Genomic DNA, 15093 nt, shown 5'->3' with positions numbered 1-15093 from the left:
ACTGAAAATTGTTATATAATTGTCTGGAATGAGAAATATGTTTACTATGTAGTAATTTGTATATTCTTTATCATTTAATTTAATCTTTATATCCAGAGAAGCCATATCTGTACCTCAAGTGCTTTGTATACAATGACCGCACAATGGATATTTGTAGACATGTTCTTCTGACTTGAGACTATTTACTCATTTCTTCAATTAGCTGCTAAGTGGGGATCTAGCATAGTATGTGCCATGTTCTGATAACACAAGCAAAAATAGTCTAGAAACTTACATTTCCCCACATATGTTGTAATAGTTTAATGTGCTAAGCATTACATACTCAATGCTTCTGCTCATAAAGAAATACCTGAACACACAGGCAACAGCACTAGCAAGCCTTTCCCTGCTTTATTACTGTTATGTTAGAAATGCTTTATCTCCCTGAAAGATGCTCTCTCCAATATGGCTGTGTTGACATCAAGCTATGTTAGTGTGACCAAACAAGTTATGTTTAGTAAACTCTCACTAAGTTTTAGAAAATGTCAGAAAACTGATACAATACACACTGGGCAGGTGCTTCTGTATAGAAGACAAAATATCTATGCAAGGCACAGTGAGATATGATGACTTTGTTATTTTTGTTATTTTTTTCATAATGGCAGAAACTTGTTGCTCTCAGACTATCAACCTGAATAAAATGTAACTCTGTGGGATATGTAGACAACTACAATATGAATCTGCCTGCCAACTGAGATTATGTTCTTCCTAGGAATATTTTTCCTTTCCAGGCATCACTGTGAGATGAAATTTTCATGCAAAATATTAATTTTTAAATGGTAAGTCATCATTCTTAGAAATATCTTATTCTCTTCAATGTTGTACCTTTAGATTTATGAATCCAATTAACATGAATAATCAAAGAATTTTGAAGAGCCATAAATTTATTATTCTGCTTTAAATCCCTTTGGATTTGTTAGAAGAATTAGTTGCCATGTAGATTTCTCTGTTTAGTAGATATTCTCTAATACAGAAATATTTTTGAATAGTTTGCATTTTTAATGTGGAGTTCTACCTAATCTGTACTATATAATGATTTTGATTAAAAAATAATACCAGTGTATTGTTTGAACCCTGTAAATTACATGCCCACTCCACCCCCAAACTCACCCAACCCCTGCAACCTCAGAGGACCTCTGAACTACAGGCTTCAACTGCACAGTGGACCAAGAGCTGCAGTGTTGCAGGTGCTCCTTCCGCTCCTTCAGCCAATAGCTGCTGAGATACCAGCCTATTGAGGAGTGGTCTCTCCTTCTTTAAAAAAGCAGCAACTGCCCTCTGCTCGCTCTCTGGCTTCCGGCTCTGCTTCCGGCGACTAGGCTCCCTTCCTGATTGTGCAGAGGGCTGTTGACTGGGACGGTGATCTGTAAGTTTTTCCCCTTTAAATAAATAACCATTCTATTAATCATAATTCCAAACTGGTGTGGGATTGTTTGTGACTTATGCTTTCACTGCAGCTGCAGACAGAGGATCTCAACTACACACAATGGACCAAGACAGTGGGCCAAGAGAGACTTGAGTGGTTCTCCAAGGTACAGAGAGCCACTGCAAGGATTTGACCACGAGACAAATATATTGCTGGCATCAACTGGTGGAAGAGATGGGCAGGTGCCAATGCAAACATTCATTTAACAACCTGAAAAGCAGCAAAGTAACACCAGAACTCTGTGGCCACACCACAGGAAGACTTGTAACATGAAGGTCTGCTTGTTGGGGTTTCTGTCCTGCCCAGTTCCCACAGCTAGTAGGCCCCAAAGAAAATCACACAGAGAAGTCTACATAAGTTATAAACTGATTGGCCCATTATCTCAGGCTTCTTATTAACTCTTATAACTTATATTATTTCATTATTCTTATCTATGGCTTGGTACCCTTTTTGGCGGGGTAGGTCAAATCTTCCTTCTTCAGTGTCTAGACAGGAGGTGAACAGAAGAATTCTCCTGTTCTTATTGACCCACCTGTACTTCCCATCTGGTTTTCCCGCCTATACTTTCTGCCAGGCTAATGACCAATCAGCGTTTATTTAAAACATAATTGACAGAATACAAAACTGTCCCACACCAAAGACTTGATCATCCTAACCCAGAAGAAGCAGAAAAAAACAATCTTAATAGAACTTTATGAGGATGATAGAAACCCTTAAAGAAGAAATGAAAAATTCCCTTAAAGAAATGGAAGGAAAGACAAACAAAAATTTGGAAGAAATCAATGAATCTCTTAAAGAAATTCAAAAAAACAAAGAAAAAACAAGCAAACAGGTGAAGGGTATAGTTCAAGTCTTGAAAACTGAAATAGAGGCAATAAAGAAAACACAAACCAAGGGGATTCAGGGAGTGAAAAATCTGGGTAAATAAACAGGAACTACTTATTCAAGCATAACCAACAGAATACAAGGGATGGAAAGATAAATGTTGAAAATACTATAGAGGAAATAGATTCCTCAGTCAAAGAAAACATTAAATCCAACAAATTCTTAACATAAAACATCCAGGAAATCTGGTGATGTGGGAGTCCCCTCTGTATGCTGTGAATACCAGTGGTGAATAAAGAAACTTATTTGGCCTGTTGATAGGGCAGAACTTAGGTAGGCAGGGAAAACTAAACTGAATGCTTGGAGAAAGGAGGCAGAGTCAGAGAGAAACCATGGAGTTGCCACTGGAGACAGGCACACTGAAACCTTGACGGTAGGCCACGAGCCTCGTGGTAAAATATAAAATAATGGAGATGGGTTAATTCTAGATGTAAGAGCTAGCTATCAATATGCTTAAATAATTAGCCAAGCAATGATTTAATTAATACAGTTTCTGTGTGGTTATTTTGATAGTCTGAGCATCCGGGAAACAAACAAGGGGCTTCTTACCACAACCTGAAACTCCATGAAAAGACCAAACCTAAGAATAATATGAATAGAAGGAGAACTACAGCTCAAAGGCACAGGAAATATATTGAACAAAATCATAGAAAAAAACACTTTCCCAACTAAATAAGGATATCCCTATGACAGTACAAAAATCTTACACAATACCAAATAGATTGGACCAAAAAACTCCCCTTTCCTTATAATAAACTAAACACAAAACATACATAATAAAGAAAGAATATTAAGAGCTGAAAAGGAAAAACATCAAATATTGTATGAGTCCTCTTGTTTGTTTCCAACTGCTCAGCCCCAAAATAATGTCACAGAAACCATATATTAAAAATCATTTGCAATACTGTTTGGTCAATAGCTTAAGTGTATTTCAGGCTAACTAATATCTTAAATTAACCTTTCTCCATTAATCTGTGTATCACCATGAGACTGTGGCTTACCAGGTAAAGTTCTGGCATCTATCTCCTGCAGGGTTACATGACTTCTCACTAACTCTGCCTTTTTCTCCCACCATTCAGTTTAATTTCCCCTGCCTAGTTCTGCTCGACCCTATAATGGGCACAAAAACAGCTTCTTTATTAACCAACTGCATTTACAGTATACAGAGGGGAATCCCACATCAGTCAAGTAACATATAAAGAAAAACACAACAGAATTACACTTGACTTCTCAATGGAAACCATAAAAGCCAGAAGGTCCTGAGCAGATGTGCTGCAGACACTAAGAGACCAGGGACAGAAACCCATACTACCATACCCAGCAAAGCTTTCAATTACCATTGATGGAGGAAACAAGATATTCTATGATAAAGCCAAATTTAAACAACACCTATTCATAGACTCATCATTACAGAAAGTACTAAAAGGTAAACATCAACCCAAGGAAGCTAATTACAACCCCCCCAAAACTAAAACACAGTCAACAGATAACATCACACCAGCAAATCCCCTAAAAAGAAACACACAAACACTACCACTGAAAGATAACAGGAATTAACAATCATTGGTCATTAATATTTGTTAATATCAATGGACTTAACTCACCTATAAAAAGACACAGACTAACAGGATAGATACCAAAGCAGGAACCATCCTTCTGCTGTAAACAAAAAATACACCTCAACCTCAAAGATAGACATTGCCTCAGAGTAAAGGTATGGGAAAAGATTTTTCAATCAAAGAGATCCAAGAAAAAAGTGGGTGTAGCTATCTTAATATCTAACAAAATAGACTTCAAACTTAAATCAATCATAAGAGATGGAGAAGGATGCTACATACTCATCATAGAAAAAAATCCATCAAGATGAAGTCTCAATCCTGAATATACCCCAAATACAAGAGCAACCACATATGTAAAAGAAACATTACTGAGGTAATTTAAGCACATCAAACTCCACAAGCTAATAGTAGGAGACTTCAGCACTCCACTATCCCCAATGAACAAGTCATCCAGAAAGAAACTTAACAGAGAAATAAGAGAACTAACAGATGTCATGAACTTAAAAGACATTTATAGAACATTTCACCCACACACAAAAGAATATACCTTCTTCTCATCACCTCATGGGACCTTCTCTAAAATTGACCACATGCTCGGCAACAAAGCAAACCTCAACAGTTCCAAAAAATAATGGAGTAACCTTCTGTATCTTATTGGATCACACGGTTTAAAGTTAGATTCAATAACAGCACTAATTGCAGAAAACCTACAAATTCATGGAAGTTGAACAGCACTCATTATATCACCCCTGGATCAAGGAAGAAATAAATAAATTAATGTTTTCCTAGAATTCAATGAAAATAAAGGTACAATGTGATGGAGGAATGTCTATGTGTTACTTTCATTATTAATAAAGACACTGCCTTGGCCCTTTAAGAGAACAGAAAATTAGGTAGGCGGAGTAGACAGAACAGAATGCTGGGTAGCAGGCAGTGGGGAGACGCTTCAGGCAGTCACCATAGGCAGTCACCATGCTTCTCTCCGAGATGGACGCAGATTAAGCTCTCTCCTGGTAAGGCACCCCTCGTGGTGCTATATAAATTACTAAATATGGGTTAAAGCAAGATATGAGAATCAACCAATAAGAAGCCACAGATAATGGGCCAGGGGCCAGGCAGTATTTAAATGAATACAGTTTCTGTGTAATTATTTTGGGTAAAGCTAGCTGGGTGGCGGGACGCAGCCCCGCTGCTCCCTTCTACAGGGCGCCAGATAATGGCGTAAATCACAAACAGTCCCACACCAGTTTGGAATTATGATTAATAGAATGGTTATTTATTTAAAGGGGAAAAACTTACAGATCACCGTCCCAGACAACAGCCCTCTGTGCAATCAGGAAGGGAGCCTAGTCGTCAGATGGGAGCCGGAAGCCAGAGAGCAAGCAGAGGGAAGTGGCCGCATTTTTAAAAAGAGAGACCATGCCCCAATGGGCTTGTATCTCAGCAGCTATTGGCTGAAGGAGCAGAAGGAGCTCCCGCAACAATGTACCCAAACCTATGGGAAACTACGAAAGCAGTGCTAAGAGGAAAGTTCATAGTGCTAAGTGCCTACATAATGGAAGCAGAGAAATCTCACACTAAGACTTAACAGCGCATCTGAAAGCTCTAGAACAAAAAGAAGCAAACTTACCCAAGAGTAATAAATTACAGGAAATAGTCAAATTGAGGGTTAAAATCAATAAAATAGAAACAAAGAAAAACAATACATAGAATAAATGAAGAAAGAGCTGGTTCATTGAGAAAATCAACAAGAGAGACAAACCCTTATCTAAACTAATCAAAAGGCAGAGAAAGAACATCCAAATTAACAAAACCAGGAATGAAAGGGGAGACATAACAACAGACATTGAGGAAATCCAGAGAATCATTAGGTCATATTATAAAAACCTGTACTCCACAAAATTGAGAAATTTTAAAGAAATGGACAATTTTCTGGGCAGTTACCACATACCAAAATTAAATTAAGACCAGGTAAACAATTTAAGTAGAACTATAACCTACAAAGAAATAGAGGCTGTCATCAAACATCTCCCAGCCAAAAAAAGTCCAGGGCCTGATAGTTTTCATGCAGAATTCTACCAGATCTTCAACAAGAACTAATATCTGTACAAGGCCGGGCAGGGGTTGGGAGCATGGGGGTGGGGGTGAGGTGGGGATAAGGGAAGATGGGGAAGAGAAGGGAGAAGGAGAGGATGGGGAGAGCTTGAGGGAACAGGATGGTTGGGATGGAGGAGGGGTGGATATGGGAGCAGGGAAGTATATATCTTAATTATGGGAGCTATTTTAGGGTTGGCAAGAGACTTGACTCTAGAGGGGTTCCCAGGTGTCCAAGGAGATGTCCTCAGCTTGTTCCTTGGGCAGCAGAGGAAAGGGTGCCTGAACTGGTCTTGTCCTATAGCCACACTGATGATTATCTTGCATATTACCATAGAACCTTCATCTGGTGATGGATGGGGATAGAGACAGAGATCCACACTGGAGCACTAGACTGAGCTCCAAAGGTCCTAATGAGGAGTAGAAGGAGGGAGAACATGAGCAAGGAAGTCAGGACCGCAAGGGGTGCGTTCAACCACTGAGATGGTAGGACAGATCTAATGGGAGATCACCAAGGACAGTTGTAATGGGACTGATGGAGGATGTGATCAAACTGGACTCTTTGAATGTGGCTGATGGTGGAGGCTGGCTGAGAAGCCAAGGACAATGGCTCTGGGCTTTGATTCTACTGCATGGACAGGCTCTGTGGGAGCCTTGTCAGTTTGGATGCTCACCTTCCTTGACCTGGGGGGAGTTGAGAGGACCTTGGACTTCCCATAGTGTAGGGAACCCTGACTGCTCTTTGGCCTGGAGAGGGAGGGAGAGGGTGTAGGTAGAGGAGAGGGGAGAGAAGTGGGAGGATGGAAGGAGATGGAAATTTTTAATAAAATATAAATATTAATTAAAAAAAATCAGGAACAAGACAAGGCTGTCCACTCTCTCTGTACCTCTTCAATATAGTGCTTGAAGTTCTAGCAATACCAATAAAAGAGCATAAGGGGATCAAGGAGATTTGAATTGGAAAGGAAGAAGTCAAACTTTCGTTATTTGCAGATAACATGATAGTGTACATAATCGACCCCAAAAACACTACCAAAGAACTTCTACAGCTGATAAACACCTTTAGCAATGTGGCAGGATACAAGATCAACTCCAAAATATCAGTTGCCCTCCTATACACAAAGTATAAAGAAGCAGAGAGAGAAATCAGAGAAACATCACCTTTCACGATAGCCACATATAGTATAAAGTATCTTGGGGTAACTCTAACCAAGGAAGTGAAAGATCTATTTGACAAGAACTTTAAGTCTTTGAAGAAAAAAATTAAAGAGGATACCAGAAAATGGAAGGATCTCCCTTGCTCTTGGATTGGGAGGATCAATATAGTAAAAAATGGCAATTCTACCAAAAGCAATCTATAGATTCAATACAATCCCCATCAAAATCCCAACAAAATTCTTCACAGACCTTGAGAGAACAGTAATCAACTTTATATGGAAAAACAAAAAACCCAGGATAGCCAAAACAATCCTATACAATAAAAGTACTTCCGGAGGCATTACTATCCCTGACTTCAAACTCTATTACAGAGCTACAGTAATGAAAACAGCTTGGTATTGGCACAAAAACAGGGATGTTGACCAATGGAATCGAATCGAAGACCCAGATATTAATCCACAAACCTATGAACACCTGATTTTCGACAAAGGAGCTAAAAGTATACAATGGAAGAAAGAAAGCATCTTTAACAAATGGTGCTGGCATAACTTGATGTCAACCTGTAGAAGAATGAAAGTAGATCCATTTCAATCACCATGCACAAAACTCAAGTCCAAATGGATTAAAGACCTCAATATTAATCTGACCACATGAAATCTGATAGAAGAGAAAGTGAGAAGTAGTCTACAACACATGGGCACAGGAGACTACTTCCTATGTAAAACCCCAGAAGCACAGACAATAAGAGCAACAATGAATAAATGGGACCTCCTGAAACTGAGAAGCTTCTGTAAAGCAAAGGACACTATCATTAAGACAAAAAGGCAACTTACTGACTGGGAAAAGATCTTCACCACTCCACATCAGACAAAGGTCAGATCTCCAAAATATATAAAGAACTCAAGAAACTAGACTTTAAAATGCTAATGAACCCAATTAAAAAATGGGGCATTGAACTGAACAGAGAATTCTCAACAGAAGAAGTTGGAATGGCCAAAAGACATTTAAGGTCATGCTCAACCTCCTTAGCAATTAGGGAAATGTAAATCAAAACAGCTCTAAGATGCCATCTTACACCTGTCAGAATGGTGAAAATCAAAAACACTAATGATAGCCTATGTTGGAGAGGATGTGGAGTAAGGGGAACACTCATCCATTGTTGGTGGGAATGCAAACTTCTGCAACCACTTTGGAAATCAGTGTGGTGGTTTCTCAGGAAACTGGGAGTCAGCCTACCTCAGGACCCAGCAATTCCACTCTTGGAAATATACCTAAGAGATGCCCAATCATACTACAAAAGCATTTGTTCAACTATGTTCATAGCAGCACTATTTGTAATAGCCAGAACCTGGAAACAACCTAGGTGCCCCTCAATAGAAGAATGGATAAAGAAAGTGTGGCACACACACACTTTAGAGTTCTATGGTAAAAAACAATGATATCTTGAATTTTGCATGCAAATGGATGGAAATAGAAAACACTTTACTGAGTGAGGTAACCCAGACCCAAAAAGAGGAATATGGTATGTACTCACTCATAAGTGGATTCTAGTTATAAATAAAGGACATAGAGCCTATAATTCGTGATCCTAAAGAAGCAAAATAAGAAGGTGAACCCAAAGAAAAACATATTGTTAACCATGGATACTGGAAATTCTTTGTGGTTTCTGCTTTAAGCTTCTGCCTTGAGTTCCTGTACTGACTTTCCTCAATGATAAAATGTAACCTGGAAGCATAACTGAAATGCCCTCTTTTCTCCCACGTTGTTTTTAGTAAGAGTGTTTATCACAGCAACAGAAAACAAACTGGGACAGGAGGTTAAAGGAAATAGCTACTCATATTCCATAGGACATGCTTCTTCTCTGCATTAAAGTCTCAAAATAGGGCGGAAGAGTTACCATTACAGACATCTGTTTCTATCTATAAAAGCCTTCCTTTGTTTTATTAGAATTTTAATTGTTTTAAAATACCACTTTTACTAAACCTTTCTGTTTGTTATTAAATACAGAGTTGTTTTAAAATTACTGAAAGGACCAAAACTATGTGAATTAGAAACCAAACCAAAGATAATCTATTTTTTCCATGAAATAAGTAATATTTAAGGAAACAGACAGTAGTACATGGTGATAGATATGGATTTATTTTAAATTGGGATAGGATTTTGATATGTTAATTCCTGTCCTGTGTTAGAAACAAGGTTTATAGCAGATAAGATTTAAAGATTCTACTTATTTTATAAGGTATTAAAAATTCAGCACCAGCTGGGCGGTGGTGGCGCACGCCTTTAATCCCAGCACTCGGGAGGCAGAGGCAGACGGATCTCTGAGTTCGAGGCCAGCCTGGTCTACAAGAGCTAGTTCCAGGACAGGCTCTAGAAACTACAGGGAAACCCTGTCTCGAAAAAACAAAAAACAAAACAAAAAAAAAAAAAACTTCAGCACCATGTGTTCAAATATAAGAACATACCTAGCTGGAAGCCAAACTTTGTAAAATAAGAATCACCCAGATACTACTGGTTTTCAAGACACTGAATTGCTTCTCTGTTGAACATTTTGTTATAATGTCTTTATTAATGTATGATCTTAGGGTCACAGCTATGAGAACCAAAAGTTGAACAACAGAGACTGAGGTATTCCTATCTTTTGTGCAACGTTGAGAATAAAAACCACTGGTTTAGAGATTGTCTCTCCTTACCTGAAGTCTATTCAGGCTAACAAAGACTGATCTAAGAATTTATGTCTAACCTCCTTGTTTTTCCTAACATTGTTAGGCTGTAGCTATCTTGGTCAACTGAATCATATAAAAAAACTGTTATGTTCTATAATTGTACAGTATGTAAGGACAAGGAAAATGAAGTTTCCGGTATCTTTGTGACCTGTTTTTATGAGTCACAACGTCTTATTTTGAGAGTAATCAAGCTTCAATTCAAAAGTTAATTTTTATTAAACTGTTAAAGACAATTAAGCTTTAAAAACTGTGCTTATGGTCATGCTAAGTATTTATGTACTTAATTACGAAAAACAGCTTGATTTAGCCTTCTGTATATGTTTCCAAGCTACAACCAAAAGCAAGTAACTAAAACAAACAAGCCAGGGTTGTTTGCTCAGATATACGTAATAGATAATTGTCCTCAAACTTATCAGAGATCTGTTGAATATGGCATTTAAAATGTTTAAATTTGCTGTGATAGACAGAGATTCCAGATCCTAGCAGTGACTCCCAAGATCTCAGTAAAGTGGAAACAATCAACTCTCCAGTGTCTTGCTTGTTGACAGCTTGGATTGGGTCTTGGCAGCAGGCAAGGCATTGGGTCAGTTTTACTTGGTATTTAGAATTACCACACAGTCTTAACTCTGTTCTAAAGTATATAAAGTCTAAGGATGTAAAAGCTTAAGTAAGTTCTGAAGGTCTCAGAAAATGATTTAAGATATATAAATACAAGTTGTAAAGTAATAAAAATGATTTAAGGTAAATAATTAGTAGGAGATATTTTAGATTTCTATGCTATTGTTACACTGAGATTTCAAAAGTTTAGAATTTTAACATTGATCAATGGAGTTCTGATAAGCAGATAGAGCACTGATTATTTACTATTCAGTCACAAGCTCAAGATTTTAAATTTACTTTGATTATCTTCTAAGTATAGACTTAAAGATGCTTTTAGTTGGGCTAAAATTTCTGTCCAATCTATATATTTGGCTTTCGAGAGAGATGAAAAGATGTTTATGCTTTTTATAATGTGGATTTCAGTAAGCTTCAGGAGACAAAGAGGTAGTAAGACTTGGATTCACACCTCACAGACCAAGTGAACTCTAGATGAGTACAACCTATGTTTCTGCCCATCTTTTTCTGAGAATGGATCCCTCCTCTTGTCTTGAGTCTCTTCCCCTTCTTCAATTACTAGGACTGTAGGGCTTAAAGTTGTGAATATAAGGTTTCCCTTTAAGTTCCTAAATTTTAACTCCAGTCCCTGGCCTATATTTGTCTAAGCATATTTCCACGTGGCAGACACCATACAGCGATCATCTGTGGACTGCAGACTGCTGAGCGCTGGACTTGCTGAAAGCTGATACAGCTGATGTGACTGCTCCCTGTCTTTTCAGCCGGGTAGCTAACCAGATGCTTCTAATGAATGCCCCATTGCCAAGCCTTTGGCTAGTTTTTCAGCCTTCCTGGTCTCTGACAGTGATGCCCTAGTTTCAGCTGGAAGTGTTTACAGAAGAGAGTATATCATCTCTTGCTTCCCCCAAGCAGGCTGAAATGCTAAGTTCAAAGAAAATTCCCTGGCATAGGAGACAAAATGGCTACCTACGCTGTCAATCGGCACACCAGAAAAATGGGCTCAGGTTTATCTAGAAGTAGATTCATTAGCTGAAATAGTTCTGCAATGTGGTAGAACACTTGGCCAGCTTTATGTGGAACAAATAGTTATTATATAGCTTTAAGGAAAAATTTTTATTTATATACAAATCATTCATGATTATAATATGGTTGGACTCAAAGAAATATTGCAAAAAGGGAAACTGAGATAAAAATAAATGACTGGTACCCATTTCCAGGCTCCTTCTAGATAGCAACTGTGATGTCAACCATTACAAGACCTTTGGCCCTTCTTCTGCTAATTATTGTTGGCTCTTATATCATTGATGCCTCAACTAGATGATAATTCCTATCTGGGTTCCATTGAGCTGATGGTTGTTAGATCCAAATATAAACAAGTACTCATAATAGAGTCAAGGATTTGATCCAGGATAAAAATCAAGGTGGGCAGGGGGCATGGGTATAAGATCCAAAAGCTAACATCTAAGCCCGTCCTCTTCAGGGTCCAGGTAAAATCCTGGGATGCTATGAGTTGTCATTCCTGGAAAACAACAGCTAAGCCAGATGGGAAACAATGGTGTCCATATTGGTTTGTCTTTTAAAAAGTCCTACAATATATGTTTCAAGGCCACTCATCTGGGAATTCCAGAGAGTGGACCTAGACAGAGTTGATCTACCTGGTCAGTATTTAATATTTAATTAAAGCTTGGTTCAAAATTGGTTCAAAGTGGTAGAATTGGTTCTTCTCTTACAATCTCATGACTAGCATGATCTTCACCCATTATTTCCTCAGTCCTTCATTCATTCACACATTACTCTTATACAGTAAACGTGTCCCAAGTGCTATTATTCACTGTTCAGTGATCTGTGAACACAGTGAACAAAATGACGAACAAAGTCCTTTCTCTTCCTTTGGAGTTTACTTCCTCATGGTGTGAAAGACAGCCAACCATAACAAGGAAGAAAAATGTTAATTATTTGGGGATCTTTAATAATGGAAAGAAATGGAAGTCAGAGGAGAGCCATGGGGAAGAGTTCAGGGTTACATTGTTAAGGTGAAATGCCCAGAAAATGTTTTTATTTTTTCTTGTTTTCTTGCTTGCTTGTTTGTTTTCTGAAGACACAGAGAAAGAAGTGTGTAATTAGGTGGTTGGGAAAGTGGAGAGGATCTGGGAGGAGTTGTGGGGATAAAATCTTGATCAGAATATATTGTGTGAAATGTATTTTTTTTCAATAAAGAAAGCAAAACATGGTGAGAATTAGAGATGTGGACTGTAGCAAAATGATTCCAGGGGACAGGGACTAGTGCAAGATCCCAGAAGTCACAATGTCTGCTGTTCTGGTTGTCTATCAAGGAGGTCACATGGCTAAAACAGAATGAGTTATAGAGATTGTGGAAGGGTAAGACAGAGAGAGGGAGGGAAGGGAGAGAGGAGGGAGGGAAGGAAGGAGAGCAGGACAATCAGAGGCCAGAACAACAATGCATGCTACGATATATAACTTGTATTTTGGAAGCTTTCAGAATTGTGACATGAGAGGGCCTGTATTTTAACAGGATTACTGACTTTGAAAATTGACCATGGTCAGGGGAAGAAGCAGTCCAGCCAGAGGGGCCAGTTCAGAGACTGTTGAACTTCCTTTGGCAGATGCTATTGTTTTGTTTTGCTGGGTTAGAAAGGTTACATCCAGGTAAAGGGCAAAGTCTACTGAGGCCACAAGCACAGGAAGAGGCAGTAGATGCCTCCTGTGTTGAACAAATTTCAGAGATAAAATGCTCAGTCCTGTGAAATTTTCCTAGACTCTAATTTATGTCCCTACTAGGGTTCTATTCTATTATTATTTCCTGTAGAATGGAATGCTACGTGTTATAAGCCCTCTTTATCAAGCTACTGAAGTTCTCTCTTTGCATGATACTTTTCCTGTATCTAAGGTTTTGGTCTCTGCTATGTTAAAAAAAAAGTTCATCCTCCGTATTTGCCTGCTTTCTCTATACCTCTTACCACTCTCTGACTACTTGTACTAAAATACTTTCTCTGCTGGTGGCCATAGTCTGCATACTTCCCATTTATCCCCTTAGCCTCTGCAGTTGGGATATTATCTATGTCTGATTCCCTTTATAAAAGTTGCTCAGATCAAACTCAACCGTGACTTCCATGTCCTTCTTCATGCTCCTGTGTCCTGAGGATGTATTCAGATCCTTACCTTCTTGGAAGATACTGACTTTTATGTCTCCATTTTCTTACCTTCTGAATTGTTAATTTTCCTTGTACTTATTTCTATGTCCATCCTGTGTCCTTCATGAATTTATTTCCTCCCATGCCCCCTTGCTTGACTCATGAGGCTTTCCACTTTGTATGAACACACTCTTCCAAGTAATATCAACATGAATTAACTCACTACTTTGTTGCCAATAACCTTCACATCTCCGTCATTTTCTCTGACTTTGATCTTTATATTTTTTCCTTATTTCTTGATAACTAAATGCACACAGCTCAAGTTGAGATAATTATATCCCAAGTTTTCTTATAGCAAATTACCTGGTAACCATGACAGACTTCTGGATATTATCACCAACACTTTTTTTTTATACCATACAATACAGTCAATTATTAAAATCCTTTCAGTTTCCCACAAATTGTCATATTTGTTTGTATGCTGTCTCTTTGTTTACACCCTGTTTACCTAGACTTGGGGATCTCTGCTGCCCTCTAAAGCTGAAAGACATCATCATCGTGAACAGGAAAACTCCTGGGAGGACGAGGAGGCCATGGGTGACTCCAGAAGTGAATTTGTTCCCTGCACATTAATTTCCATATTAAGAGGAAAAAAAATCACAGGGAAGGGGGCTGAGTGGTGAAGGATAAGGCATTCCTAGGAGCTAGGCATATATTAGACACTTTTTAATTGCTCATGATTCAGCAGAACATCTAATTACGGCTGTAGCTGGTTCATATAGTACTATTTTTAACTCCACATCTTACAAGCCATACTTCATGTTGACTTTGCTTTATATTGTCCTTTCGCTAAAGAGACTATAGGATCCTATATTTGAAGGCTGGCCACATCTTTTTGCTCTGGTTTTTCCTCACATGTAGCTGAGTATTACACTGGTCTCAATGACTAGTTAGAGAAGACACGGTAACATATGCCCCTCTCCACTCATCTCTAACACTCAGGCAACACCGCTATTCTATGCCGAGCTTTATTACAACTAAAATAATAGCTAGATTTTTATTAATTTTCTCAGGTGGAAGGTTACAGTAAGAAGTTACTGGAAAGAAAAGGAGAAACAGAAAGTACACTAGCTAGAGCTACACACACACAAAAAAAAATTTAGGTCATAACCCAGATCTGCCACTGAGTTGATGTGTGACCCTAATCGAATCATTTAACTTCGCTAAGCCCCAGATTTCACATCTGTAAATTGAAGGTAATTGCATTTGCCCTAATTTTGAGAGCTGAGAAAAATCAAATGAGTACCATAATGCGCTTGGTAGAGCCTAAAGCCATTTTGAGGACTCCTTCTAAAGGTCAGAAAGCAATGTGTATATTGGAGCATCAATGTGCTGGGCACAGAGCGTTACTCTGGTTAAATTACGAAATAGTCTTTTAA

General features: G+C 38.4%; 1 protein-coding gene across 5 annotated transcripts in view; it reads right to left on the bottom strand.

Annotated features, from left to right (window-relative positions):
- The window catches only part of Kcnip4 (potassium voltage-gated channel interacting protein 4), a 486636-nt gene that overhangs the window by 24642 nt on the left and 446901 nt on the right, over positions 1 to 15093 (bottom strand). The window lies entirely within an intron of this gene.

The sequence above is a fragment of the Arvicola amphibius genome, chromosome 1 (genome assembly GCF_903992535.2).
Source record: "Arvicola amphibius chromosome 1, mArvAmp1.2, whole genome shotgun sequence".
In the NCBI taxonomy this organism is placed as follows: Eukaryota; Metazoa; Chordata; class Mammalia; order Rodentia; family Cricetidae; genus Arvicola; species Arvicola amphibius.
This window is presented reverse-complemented; position numbering and strand designations above follow the sequence as displayed.